The sequence below is a fragment of the Salvelinus sp. IW2-2015 genome, linkage group LG20 (assembly GCF_002910315.2).
Source record: "Salvelinus sp. IW2-2015 linkage group LG20, ASM291031v2, whole genome shotgun sequence".
Classification (NCBI taxonomy): domain Eukaryota; kingdom Metazoa; phylum Chordata; class Actinopteri; order Salmoniformes; family Salmonidae; genus Salvelinus; species Salvelinus sp. IW2-2015.
The window spans coordinates 17,906,345-17,921,037 of record NC_036860.1 but is presented as its reverse complement, the minus strand read 5'-3'; positions in this window follow the sequence as shown (position 1 = coordinate 17,921,037).

Sequence of the window (14,693 nt, the reverse complement as noted above, 5' to 3'; positions counted from 1 at the left end):
AGACTAGACAAAGTCACAGATATAGGCCTAACCAGACATGTAGCCTACCTTTAATATAGACCTAAATCGGCATGATAATCAATTGAAATTAATTTAATTGTCATATGAACTCCACAAAACATAAATGATGATTATTTTTTTTCATTTATTTTTTTCACCTTTATTTAACCAGGTAGGCTAGCTGAGAACAAGTTCTCATTTACAACTGCGACCTGGCCAAGATAAAGCAAAGCAGTTTGACATACAACAACACAGAGTTACACATGGAATAAACAAACATACATTCAATAATACAGTAGAGAAAAAAAGAAGTGTATATATATAGTGTGTGCAAATGAGGTAAATAAGGGAGGTAAGGCAATAACATAGGCCAAAGTGACGAGGTAATGTACAGGTGCAATGATCTGTGAGCTGCTCTGAAAGCTGGTGCTTGAAGTTAGTGAGGGAGATATGAGTCTCCAACTTCAGCGATTTTTTTGCAGTTTGTTCCAGTCATTGGCAGCAGAGAACCCAACCTGTCAATTCTAGGTGTGCACAGGAGGCCTTGGTGTGGCCCCTGCTGCAGGGTTGGGGCTGCCATGGGGGGAGGGCAAGAGTGTCCCAGGCCTGTCCTTGGGATGGTAGTAGGGAGGGTAAACAAAACTAGCCTGGAAGGGAGGTTGTGGGGGAAATTGAGAAGGGTGGTGTGTCTGTCAAAGCTCCAAACTCTCAGCATATGAGGGCTGATGATGTAAATTATACATGGTGTGGACTGCATCATGTGGTGCACTACCCTTGACAGTGTTTTGCCAGACCCTGGTGTAGTGGTCGGTGGTGTAGAGCTGGGCTCAGTTGAGGTGGGTCTGCTCGAGCTGTGCTGTGATGGGCCAGGACTGGTAAAGCTGTGCAGAGGTGGGCCGGGTCTGGTTGAGCTGTGCTGTGATAAGCCGGGTCTGGTTGATCTGTGCTGTGGTGGGCCGGGTTTGTTAGAGCTGGCTGAGGCAGGCTAGGTTTGGTTGAGCTGTGCTGTGCTGTGATGGGCCAGGTCTGGTAGAGATGTGCTGTGATGGGCCGGGTTTGGTTGAGCTGTGCTGTGATGCGTCGGGTCTGGTAAGAGCTGTGCTGTGATGGGCTTGGTCTGGTTGTGCTGTGCTGAGGCGGGCCGGGGCTGGTGGACCTGTACTGAGGCAGGCCTGGTCTACTAGCATGGGAGAGAGGTTATAGGGGGAATTGAAGAGGGTGGTGTCAAGGGCAGTGTGGTCGACGATGCTCAAAACTCTTTGCCTGCGTATGTCTTGGACATAGCTCAGTGTATCTGCATGCAGTTCCTGAGAGAGAAGTGGTGGATGGTGGTGTGGGGGGCAGTGTTGCTGGCTGTTCTCCAGTCTCTGAGGCGCCACCAAATGCAGGTCTAAAGGAGTCTGTTGGTGGCTGGTCTGCTGCTCCTGTGGGGTGAGGTGGACTGGCAACCCAAAGCAACATCCTTTAACTTCCTGGAGAAGGTGGGGATTGTCTCTTTTTACAGGTGTAAATTGTCATAAAGACAGTCCAGGCTGAGGGTTGGATGGTGAGCCAGGTGCACGTTGGGCCATAGCATTAAGTCCCGAGAGAGGCTGGCATTTATCCTCTAGATGGTGGCAGGGTGGAATTCTCTCCTCTGGAGCAGGGTAGATATTACAATCTTTTCAAGGGGGAAGATGGTGGAGGCCCTTTCGGTCACTCCCCTTAGTGATGTTGCCAACCTCTCATGTTGCGCACACAGGTCATTGGTCCCAGTGTGAATGATGATATGGCTGGGGGAGCCAAGCTGGGCCACAGTCAAAGCTCTATAGCTCTATTTTATTTTATTAATTTAACCCTTATTTTACCAGGTAAGTTTTGACTGATAACACATTCTCATTTACAGCAACGACCTGGGGAATAGTTACAGGGGAGAGGAGGGTGGATGAATGAGCCAATTGGAAGCTGTGAATGATTAGGTGACCGTGATGGTATGAGGGCCAGATTGGGAATTTAGCCAGGACACTGGAGTTAGCACCCCTACTCTTACGATAAGTGCTATGGGATCTTTTAGTGACCACAGAGAGTCAGGACAACCGTTTAACGTCTCATCCGAAAGATGGCAGCCTACAAAGGGGATTGTCCGTCATCACTGCCCTGGGGCATTGGGATATTTAATAATTTTATTTATGTTTATTTTTTGGGACCAGAGGAAAGAGTGCCTCAGACTGGCCCTCCAACACCACCTCGCCCTCTCTGTTGTGAGGCACCATAACTTTGCCACCTTACTATTTGGGAAAAGTTTATTCTCTAATATAAATGTTCCATTGGAGTCCATCATTAATATAATGTCTGGTTTCTCGTCAGGTCTGTGGAGGATGGCAGTAGTGATGGGAATAATTACAGGCCGTGAGAAGGGGATGGAGGGGGTTAGCTGGGTTGGTGCATTGGTTGGTTGGTGGTTTCTGATTCAGCTGTTGGCTTTGTCCTGGGTTTTTGTGGGACTCTTTGTAGAGTGGATGGTGTTGGCTGAGAAAGTCCTGCCTTAGCTCATGCAGCTCCTTCTGCAGGTCCTGCATGTGGCTGGTGTTGACTGTGCTGGACAGTTCCAGCACAGTCATGCGCACTTCCATTCTGAGAGCCTGGTTGTACTCAACATTTTTCATTGCACACTGCAGCTCCCGGATCTCATCCCTATGCTGACGCACCAGGCTGATCTTCTCTATAAGATGCTGTGGTACTACAGGTGTCACGTGTGCGAGTGCCATGTTCAGGGCTGTGTCTGCTGCATACGAGGGAGAGAGGGACATTGGGGACTACATACTGGGGCACAACGGGAGTGGAGGCTGTTGTAGATAGTGACAGTGAGGTTTTAAGTTCAGCAAAAAGGGGTTTAATTTGGTCGAAGTAGTGGACAAATTGATCCAGACTGGCCTCCGAACATTTACATTTTTATATTAAACATTTTAGTCATTTAGCAGACACTCTTTTTTCGTACTGGTCGCCCGTGTGAATCAAACCCTCAACCCTGGCATGCCATGCTCTACCAACTGAGCTACACATGACTAAACCTTGAACCATCACAGTGCCGTTATTATAAATAGTAATATTACATTTTGGGGTGGAATCAATTTACAGTTGCCTCATTGTTCTGTTTTCTGACATTTTAAGTTCATTGTTGGTCTTGTGGAGAGCTGTGTGCCAAGCATTAAGATCATCCGCGTAGAACAGAAGGTCTCTTTTTATTTCCTTGTTCACTTTTAGGATGAAGTCTGCCCTCAGATTATCAGGGAATTCTCTTAGCAATTTAGTTTAGAATAAACAAATGTCTGACTCACTTTGAAAATGTTCAGGATACGTGATGGCAAGGTCTCTGAAATAATGCTTAGAGAAGGCCTCCATCTTTATCTCCATGGTGACCTCTTTAAACAATGCACTCTGCTCTAGAATGATATGCATGTGCCTCTTGATGAAAGTACTTATTTAAATAATGCACCTATAGATAAATGCACTTTTTAAACAATATACTTTAATGAATAAAAAAAATAAAAAAATGTTTTTCAATGAAACCACACATTACATACAGTGCATTCGGAAAGTATTCAGATCCCTTGGGTGGGTTGCACCAACATGGAATAACTATTAAACTGGGTTAAATCAAGGTTTATCTAATAATCTCGTTGCACCAGATTTTAAACCTAGTTTTAAATTATTCCAAGTTAAATTAAATCCTTCTCTAATCTAAGTTAAATTTTCACTTTAAACCTCGGTTAATTTTAAGACTGTTGCGCAATGAATTAAAACAAATATATATAAACTTAGATTAAAGATTCATTTTAAACTACCACTTGTGGTTTAACTGATAGAATGGAGAGACCAAAATGAGTTCCTCAGAGAATAGAGACAGGTTGAATTTTATGATAATTAAGTCATAGGCTATCGTAGGCTATTTACGTGCCCAATTTGTACAACAATTGAATTGGGGTTTATGATATACCCATGAAGGCAACAGCCTGATTTAAACATATATATATATAACCTTTATTTAACTAGGCAAGTCAGTTAAAAACCTCTTGGAGCGGAAATCCATGTTACCGGAATCAAATTCAACAACATCCGGTGAAATTGGAGCGTGCCAAATTCAAAATACAAAATTGTAATATTAAACATTCATGGAAATCTTCTTGTGGGCCGGTGGCAGTATTCGGTATTTCGGATGACTGACTTGCCCAAAGTAAACTGCCTGTTACTCAGGCCCAGAAGCTAGGATATGCATATGATTGGTAGTATTGGATAGAAAACACTCTTTATCGAACAAAAGGACCATTTGTTATGTAGCTGGGACCCTTGGGATTGCGAAAAGAGGAAAATCTTCAAAGGTAAGTGATTTATTTTATCTCTATTTCTGACTTTCGTGACGCCTCTGCGTGGTTGGAAAATGTTTGTAATGCTTTTGTATGCGGGGCGCTGTCCTCAGATAATCTCATGGTATGCTTTCGCCGTAAAGCCTTTTTGAAATCTGACAAAGCGGCTGGATTAACAAGTTAAGCTTTTAAGAACAAATTCTTATTTACAATGACAGCCTACCAGGGAACAGTGGGTTAACTGCATTGTTCAGGGGCAGAACGACAGATTTTTACCTTGTCAGCTCAGGGATTCGATCCAGCAACCTTTCGGCTAGTGGCCCAAAGCTCTAACCACTTGGCTACCTGCCGCCCCTGATAACAGTAACATTGTAGTGAAGTAGCATTAACGTTTGTTTTAACGTGCATTCTAGGCATTGATATTTACCAGTTATTTATGCTTACTAAATATTGGTGGGTCAAGTTGTCCGTCGTCATCATAGGGGTTATGGAGAGCGGCAAACTGCTGGGGAATCATCTCGTATATCTTCTGGGTGATATAGGATCAATTCTCTTGGATGGAGGCCCCCCTCCAGCTCCGGTCAGAAATAGCCCCCGCCTCTCCTCTGCCGCATCCTTTTTGGCTTTGGCTTTACATTTTTTCCAGCACGCTTTCATCCGATTTGGGTCCCTCTTCTCTTTAATCCGTGTCAATCCATTACAAGTGTCGCATAAAATGGCCCAGGTGTCTTGCTTCTTTTTGTCAGTCATGTTGTCTGTCTATTTATCCTCCAGTACGTTACAATATTCCTCCATCAGCTCCGACAAGAGTATTTTTTCATAAACTAAGAAATCTGAACTTCTTAGACGTGCCGTAATCAGGTGGCTACCGGACAAATAATAAATGGCTAAATAACATTAAGTAATGACAATAAATAATATTGTATGCTAGCTAGCTTGGTTTATAAACTAGCTAGCTACAGTAGCTAACGTAAGCTAACAAATTTGTTTTCTGTCTAGTACTGTCAAATAACGGATTTTATTTCAAATCAGCCAACCCATTAAAACCTTTCACGATGGAGTTGCAGTAGTTCTAACGTTACATTGTTATTATTTTATCAAGGAACAGCAACTTTGTGGCCTCATTTATGAAGTAGGCTAGCTACTTCGTTTCAACTCACGAAATACCTCAGATATTGGTGTAAAATGTCACTAATCATAGTTTAAAACCGTTAATCATAGATTTACTGATCCAGATTTAAAATTAAGTGGTGCAACACATCTCTGATTAATTATAAACCTAGATTTACAAAACCTAGATTAACTCTAATCCTAGATTAATTTAAACCATATTGGTGCTACCCACCACTTGACTATTTCCAAATTTTGTTATGTTACAGCCTTATTATAAAATGTATTTCCAAACATTTCCATAAGTATTCAGACCATTTACTCAATAATTTGTTGAAGCACCCTTGGCAGCGATTACAGCTTTGAGTATTCTTGGGTACACAGCAAATTTGAACGTGTTAATTTAACACCAGGCGTGTTCATTGTAACAATTGTGCAGTGTTAATATAGGTCCACTCTCATCAGTGTTAATTTAACCATTTTTGTAGTGTTAATATTGAAACACTCTCTGATGTTGTTCAAATGACCCATGGGAGTGTTTTTTCAACACCCTCAGTATTAAGCAGCAACACATTTCAGTGTTGAGGATCAACTCTAGAGAATGCATCCTGTATCTGAATTGACACCAGGAAGTGCTAAATATTCACACTAGGAAATAACCATTATTTGTATGGTTCTTTCCCACTCATAAATCACGCCTGCAAGTTGTAGGTGAGTTAAACAGGAGCAATAAAGGATTCCTTACAAGAGTAGTGACTCTGCTTTGTTTCATTTATTTAGGCCAAAGTAAAAACAGTGTATCACAGTGAAAACAGTGCATCACAGGCACATCACAGTGAAAACAGTGCATCACAGGCTCCTCAGAATGAAAACAGTGCATCACAGGTGCCTCAATACATACGAGAACACTAGTATTTGCAGAGTTGTTATTTAACAAGTGGAAGTCCTCCTAAGACTACGTATGCAATTTTCTTGACAAAGTTGCCAATAATCTATTATTCAATCATGTCAAACAAATGAACAACATAAAGGCTCTCATCAGCACCATAAGCACTTTGAAGGACAAAAGGCTTTTTAAAATGTCAGATCCTCAACTTTTACAACAACTTTGTCATCAACACTATCAAACACAATGAATGCATGTTAATGTTCACTGAACTTATCAGTATGCAACTTGTCCAGCAATAGGTATACAATATTGTAAACCACAATGATCATACACTGTAAAAAATTACCCACGGGCTTAGTAAATATTGCAAAAGAAAATCGATGATTTTTACTTAAAATAATAGGTTTTTGGTTTTACTTACATTTTGGAATATAATACTTAATTTATATGGGTTGAAAAAGACTGGCATTTGCAAATAAAAATCCAAGGTAATATGCTGCTAAATTAGAACTAATATTTCTAAGTAACAACCAACAACTTAAAAATATGATTTTCAAAGTATAATTATTATGTTGGACTGACATGCTAAATCTAGTTCTGAATGTCAATTGTGCTTGGAACATTTCAACAAACTTTGTCTTGATTTGTCTCCTCTGGAATGGCTATGCGGCAGGTAAGGACCAAATTATAACTTGGAATGTAGTTGGATCTCTCTTCACGACGAAATTTTGAAAATATTTGTGGAAAACGTTAGATAATATTCTTCAAGCTTGCCAGAGAACGTTATATTTGCACGTTGATAAGCTAGCTAGTATAAGGGATTTGTATCAATTCAATCTGGTATCAGGACAAAATGTGATTCAGAGTCACCGAATTTACTTTTAAGTATTTTTATTAAACTCAAGCGATAAATGGTAAATGCAATTTTCGTATATACGGGTTCACTGTACCACCCCGCAGGGTAGAACAGAGAACTGGCAGGATGTAAGTAAACAGCTGTTCTTATACTGTGACAGACTAGTTCCAACCCGTCTGTTGGCCTATCACAGTAGAGGCTGAGCGTGGTTTAAACTCTGCTCAGCCTATCGCCGGCGCTCAGGCTAGTCCTAGCCTCTTTGCACTCTTTGGTGTCCCGGCGCTGTTGCTGTGTAGATTACGCTCCCTCACCCCAGAGACTGAGGTCAGACAGCTCTGCAACATTGTCTGCGCTATTTGCACCTGTATACAAAAGCACACTGTTCTCGCTCAAGGCTAACTACAGCTTCCCAGCACACTTATCTGGGGCTAACTGTTACTTCCAGCACACACACACAGACACCCAGGCCAACAGTTGCTAATATTCAATCACATGTGATATAGCATTGGGTTATAGTGCAATAAACACAAATCCTAACACTAGTTAACGGCCGTGATGTCTGTATAGTTAGCTAGTAAGTTAGCAGTGCATTTAATCGCCTTCGCGCTGTTTCTAACCTTTGTCATTTTTGTGTACGTTTTATATTAACCGAAATAGCTATGTAACATATTATCTACCTAGCTTACCAAAACATGCATCGTCAGTAAACATTACAGTAGAACTGAACACATGATGCCCCTGCAATGTAATGTTTGCCTGCTAGGCAAGCTAGCCAGGTAGAGACAGGAACGAACAATATGTAGCTAGCTATCCAGCTACACCTAGCTATCCAGCTACACCTAGCTATCCAGCTACACCTGTCCTTGCAAAAACGTTGTTGTTCACGTATTCACAACATGTTCATGGCAGCACTGCAAACGTTGACCTTGACGTTGACCTTGTGTATCTAGTCAATAATCTAACAGCCAAACTAGGTAAATGAAATAACTGGCCTGGCTAGTAAGATAACAAGCAGGTCTTCCAAGTCAGCAAGGATTGCGATGTTTCTGCTAGCTATCTAAAGCTGAATTAGAGTTTTATTTTCCTAACATTGTCATAGATTTTAATACAACACCTCTTCTTTAGGTAACGTTATAGGTATTCACGTATTCAGATGTTCCTGAGTACTGGACAGACTGGACATATTTTCCAGAATACAATGACAAGGTTTGTAAATATATTCAAATGTCTGTGTTTTGATTGTTACTCACATTAGGGCTTATAGGGCCCTATGATTTCCGCAATGCGGAAAACTCAGATGGAATCCAGAAATTTAAAACGGAATACCCCTTGGACAGGATACGCAGGATATTTTTATTACAGTAACCCAACATTAGTGTGAATAATAGGTATTAGATACAGTATATACTGTATTTTTTAAATCAACCAAATGGATTGAACAAGTTAGGCAACAAAAAGTTAACACGGGCCCTATTAGTGTTTTACACAATGCTTTGTTGCCCAGGCAGGTATTAACAATGTGTGTCTTCCTTATTTTAGAATGAGATAGCATAGGGGATGTTAGTAATAATATTTTAAGCTTATATACACACAAAAATAATAGATTTATCTTAATGCTGTAGGGATCAGGTGGCACATGCAATGTAAGAACTGCAGTTTTTCTGCATTCAAACAAACATAACTTTTGAAACACTATAGCATGGACATAAGGCATGGACATAATCAACCACTGCCCTGCCTCCACCCAGATTGCATCTGTTCCTTCAAAACATGGGGTTTCCATAAGGTACATTTGTTGAGGCACGCAACTGACAAGTCAGTAAGGCCAGGAGAGGTCTTTTCTTTTAAATGTGAAATTTCTAGAGCTTGCAGTTTCTCAACAGAAAAATATTTTTTGAAAACCTAGCCATCTAAAGAAACACGGAACTGTCCTCTGCGGAGCTACTGGGAGAAATACAAATATGTGACAACCACAACATTGTGAGTGCCAAAATGGCAAAGACCTTCTCATATTGAAGACAAGATGTCATTCAGGCACTTCCTGTGAAGGACTTCAAAGAAAGATGGCCAGCCCTGTTTGAGCCCACTCAGGTACAAAATACAGCTGAATAAGAATAGTCAATGTAGGTAAAAAATGAATATTGATTTCAATATTTTGTGTTGTTTTGACCTAATATTCTAATCTACAATTAAATATACATTAAAGATTAGTCTGAACATTCTCACTCTGGACATGCTTTGGGAGGGCTTTCCCAATAGCATTCTGGCTCTCAGATCATCTGTTATCTGTTCAGAATTCTGTAACTCTCTTACTCAGATTAAGGAAAAGTGCAGAAGAATTACAACTGTTGCTCTTGAGTCCACCTTTATGCAGAAGCTGGACGAATTTACACCAAAACTATTGGACTTGCTTAAGTCAAAAGGAGGTGCTGTAAAGGCGGACATGCAGAAAATYCTTGAAGTTCTGTACGGGGTATGCACAGTAACACCTTCACAATAGTATATAGGTTATACTGTGTATTTATTTGCCGGTGTTAAATGCAATTATTTGTATAACATCATATTACAGTGCAACACCATCCAGGAAAGAAGAGACAGTGTGATCCGTGGCCTGATCATATACCTTGGCGAGAGGGTTGAAGACCTGATCACAGAATACAAGGTAAAGGGTTTTATTTGTGTATCTTTATTTATCTCTAAATTAAGTATCTTCCTTTGGTTCCCTCTCTCTCCCCTCAAATTGCACAGTTAATCTAGTAACCTAGTCTGTTATTTCTTAATTTTTTCACTCAGGATGCTGATGACACCATGATTCGAGAGGACCTCGTTCAGCATGTGATGAAAGTGTTCACTGGAAAGGATCTGCACCAGAATATAGAGCATGGGATCTGCATTGAAGGAGCAGAGGTTCTGGCTGATATTCCCAGTGTTACACAGTCATGTACGTTGCTTATGGACCTCATCTATGGCTTAAATCTAAGGTACCCCAAAGAACTGAAATATACCTTTGAGGTGTTCCAAAAAGTATTATTGGAACTTGATGATCTCAGGACCTCCCCAAGCTCTAAAGATGAAGTTACTTGTTTTCAGAGATATCTAAAGATATCTATGAGAACTCTCAAAGTGTCACTCACAAACTGTGGTCTAAACCCTACTCAATAAGCTGAAAAGCTAGTTGCTAGGTGGTATAGGAGCTACAGTTCACATTATGCTCTTTGTCAGGTGAAGTCATAAGAGACATTGTCAATTCCTGTTTAAAAAAACAGCTTTGGTTTAAAACTTACTCCATATGCACTAGTGGATATTTGAGATTATTTGTCAGGTGCAAGCTATCTGGACGTAACTTTACCTAAGGAAGCAAGGTGGAGTTATACCCAGAATGCTTATATCTGTCAAAATAATATGCCCATATGGGCTTCACTAGTGAATATGGTGTCAGTGAATACTAGTGAATATGGTGCATCTAACTCTTAAAAGAGTTAGATGCACTATTGTAAAGTGGTTGTTCCACTGGATATCATAAGGTGAATGCACCAATTTGTAAGTCGCTCTGGATAAGAGCGTCTGCTAAATGACTTAAATGTAAATGTAAATGTATTTTGAAACAATATGTGCAATGTATGGTTTGAAAACCCATGTTTTGATTAATCTAAAACAGTTTGAATGAGGTTGTATTTGAGCTAAAGTTCATATTGTGCTTTGTGTAAAGTCTATTAAGACAAATGGTTAATTTACATTTCCGTTAAAATATTGCTTTGTTGTTAAGGGGCACACAGACCACCAGAAAAGTATTACCAAACTGTACAAAGATGTGAGGTCAAAGTGCTAATCCCAAACTATCACCTAAACTTTATGCAGTTGTGAAGATCTAAAATTATTTGTAGTCAGCTGCAAGCTATCTGGATGTAACTTTACCTAAGGAGGCAAGGTGTAGTTATACCCAGAATGCTTACAGATTACAAAATACAAAAGGAGTAGGGTTTAAGGGGCAATTTGAGGTTCAGGTTTGAACCTCAAATTGCATATTCCCTTGTATAGAAATAATACTTTTTTGTAAATTATCCCAAGTATATTGAGGTAACTATTTGCATCAGCTTTTTAAGTATAGTTGTGAGTATAAATTTGAGTAGTAGGAACCAAATTTAAAAACAGTTTAGTAACCTGAGTACCATAAGTAACTGAGCAAAAAACATTTGTAGATAAAACATAGAATATCAATTACGATACTGAGTAAATTCAGCAAGTAAATAGTACAATATTAGTATATCAAACGTATAACATTAGTTCTGGGACTTGAAGGATTTAAGCAGGTCAAACAAAAAAAACTGTTCTGAACCTGATCAAATTAAGTTGAATGAAAGGAATTTTTGAGATCCAGTTAGTTGTTTGCACTTCATATATTTGAGTTTGTAATACACTTTAAGCGAAGTATATTATACTCAAAATATCCTCCTTGTTGGATTTACTTAAAAAGCTGATGCAAATAGTTAAACAAATAGTTTTTAAGTTAAAGGGGTACAATCTTTTTTTACAGTGTAGTTATTTTACAAAAGACTGGCATTTCATGTTCCATCTTACTGCAAACTAACAGTCCCTCTCTGTACTCCGTGCCATCCATCTTAACCCAGCTGGTAAAGTAAATGGCTTTCTACATAGTGACCTGAAGTGATGCTGCCAACTCCTCACCACCGGTACAATCACTCAGGAAAATGCTTTCATCAGTCCATACTCAGTATGTCGCAATGGTGATGTCTCCCAGTAATGGCCTATAGCAAATTAATATTTTGGGCAAGGGACTTAGTAGAGTAATGTTCTTGAACTTTTTTCAAGGGTGTTATTAAAGAGTTTGTGCTTTGCTTCATGAAATAAAGTACCAATTTGTCTTATGCATGCTGGGTAAATGTATCATAAAGTGATGTTTGGGTATCAAGTTTTTACATGGGTACAACGGTTTGAGAAAAGTGTGTGATGTTCAATTATCAAATGCTTCAGATACAGTCATGCCCTGGCTAAGAAAATGGGAAAAAACAATGTTGATTATTTACAGTAAGATGAGCAGCAAATTCCAGTTCTCATTTCCTTGTGGAACAACAGTGGATTGCTGTGGGTTTGGGAGCTGTGGGTCTGATTGCAACTGTTTCAAATGCATCTTTACCACGCAAGACAATCTTAGGGTCATTCTCACTGTAAACCGTCTGAGCATTAGACTTTTCTATCAAATAGAACCAGCAAAAGTAATGACCACTGAAGGACTCTGTGAAACCAAGGACTGCATGCATCCCCAAATTGTCTCCAGTTATTTGGCAGATAGTTTATGGCACTATCAGTTAAAAAAGGCAAATTTACACCATCACTCTCCAGTTTTTTAACATCATTAACCAAGGGCTCTAGAATGGCATCAAAGCCATATTTCTTTAGATCTTGATAATGAAATAATGACACTAAATGAATATTCATCACAGCAGAGTTAAACTTGGGTGGCAGATTCCTGAGGACAGAATAAATCTTGTGACACCACACTTGGATCCAAGCGGGTTGGCAGTTTCAAAGTCATCATAGTACAATTGGATCTGTACAGCATTTCTATGTTTTGACAACAAGGGATGAATCTTAAAGTAACTTTCCATCACAAAAGTGTCTTCCATAGATGTATCTCTAGGTGCATTTTCCAATAGCTTACAGATTTCAGAATTGCGAGACATGAATGTCAATGCTTCCAGTATAGGAATATATACAAAAGTATCTTTCACTGGACTCATACATGCCTGTTTGTGTATTTCGCCTGCTATCATATCTAAATCCCAACACTACTTCTACTGGCTCCACAACACCCCATTTTAGGTTGAAGTACTTTGTTCTCTTGGTTTCTGTGTTAAAACTGGCAAATGGGTTTTCAAAGTTCTCAAAACTATCCTTTACAACAGATGTTGAGGGGTTATCCCTATGCATAACTGTCAGAACATCTTGTTAATTTGGGAGTGCAGCCCAGTAGTAAGCTCTTCTAAATCACACACTACTGTTGACAACACTATTTGCAACGCCACTAGCTTGCAATTTGGCAATGATGGAGGCACACATATCTTTAGCAAGACTCTGTCCATTCTTCTCAAAACAATCAATTTGAGTGTTATCATGTGGGACACCAATGTCGCTACCCATTTGCTGAGCTTCTGACTGGTGTGGGGTTTTTATAAGGTTTTTTGACATGCTTAACTAACTATAAGCTAGTAGGGCTTCTTATGCATTAAAGTTTGAATTACTGACTCATGTGAACCTGCATTTTCCATTAGTCTCTACTCTTACCAGTGCTCTGTCTAACCATGAGGCCACAGCCTGAAATTGCAACAAATGTATCTGAGCATAAGATATGAACAAGCAGTCTGAAATGTGTGTGTGTTAGAAAGGGCGCTGTGGGCGCTGTACTGTGTGACCGAGACTGTGCTAATCTTAGAGAGACACAGGAGGGTTGGTTGAGATCTTTGTTTGTAGATATAACGTTAGCTAGCTAGCGTGTTAATGTTGGCGSTAGATTAATTAGCTATCTAGCTAAATGTTAGCGGGAAACTTTCTCAACTTCAGTAGTTTGCAAACTATTCGATTTAAGAAAATGAATCGAAATCCAGAAGGATCAGAGTCAGGCTGTACCGTTAGGTGATTTCAGCCATGTGTGTGTTGAGTTCACGAGGCCAACAAACATTGGTGGTGAATGGTGTTAATTGGGGTGACCTAGTGTGATCAATTTGAGCCTCGTTTGGTGCAGGATGTAGCTAGCCAGGAAGTGGAGGTAACATGGCTAATATTTACACATTTATTTTTCAAAACGCATATAACTTAGATTGTTTGTCTGGCCAAAAATGGTTAGCTAGCTAGCTATAACAACAACCTCTTGTAACTTAGCGTTAACTAGCTAGTGCACGTGATAGCATGTCCTTTTCATAGGAGTCGAGACTCTGGCAACAACAGAAGCCGTGTCACAAAGTTACTTGTGTTGCACGACACACATTTATTCTGAGGTCTTGCCTGATAAACTGAAAATAGCAAATCAAGAGTGAATTAAATATTTTTTTGGAGCTCGCTAAACATGTTATGATACCCACCTTTGCTCCTTCTGGTAAGTCACGGCCATTCTATGCTTTACAGTTGAAGACTTTACTTGCTCAAGATTGGATTCAGGCCGGTGATGCCGTTACATCAACAGTGACATGTTTTGCTAGGGCCCCGGGTTGATTTGAGTTTGTTGCTTCTAGTTAGTACACTGTTGTTGTCAGACAAAAGTTAGCTAGTAAATTACCACCATAGCTGCAATCCAATATTTATTTGTGCCCTAGACATGGGTTTCACTCCGTAGGTTAATGTGATTGTTTCGTCTAAATTTCACTAACTTACGAAGACATTGCTAAAGTAGGCTAATAATTAGTAGGAAACAACTTTGCCATATTATGTAGTCAAATGTACTTTAGAGATGGCAATGGTGCCATTACTGGTACTAGCAAAG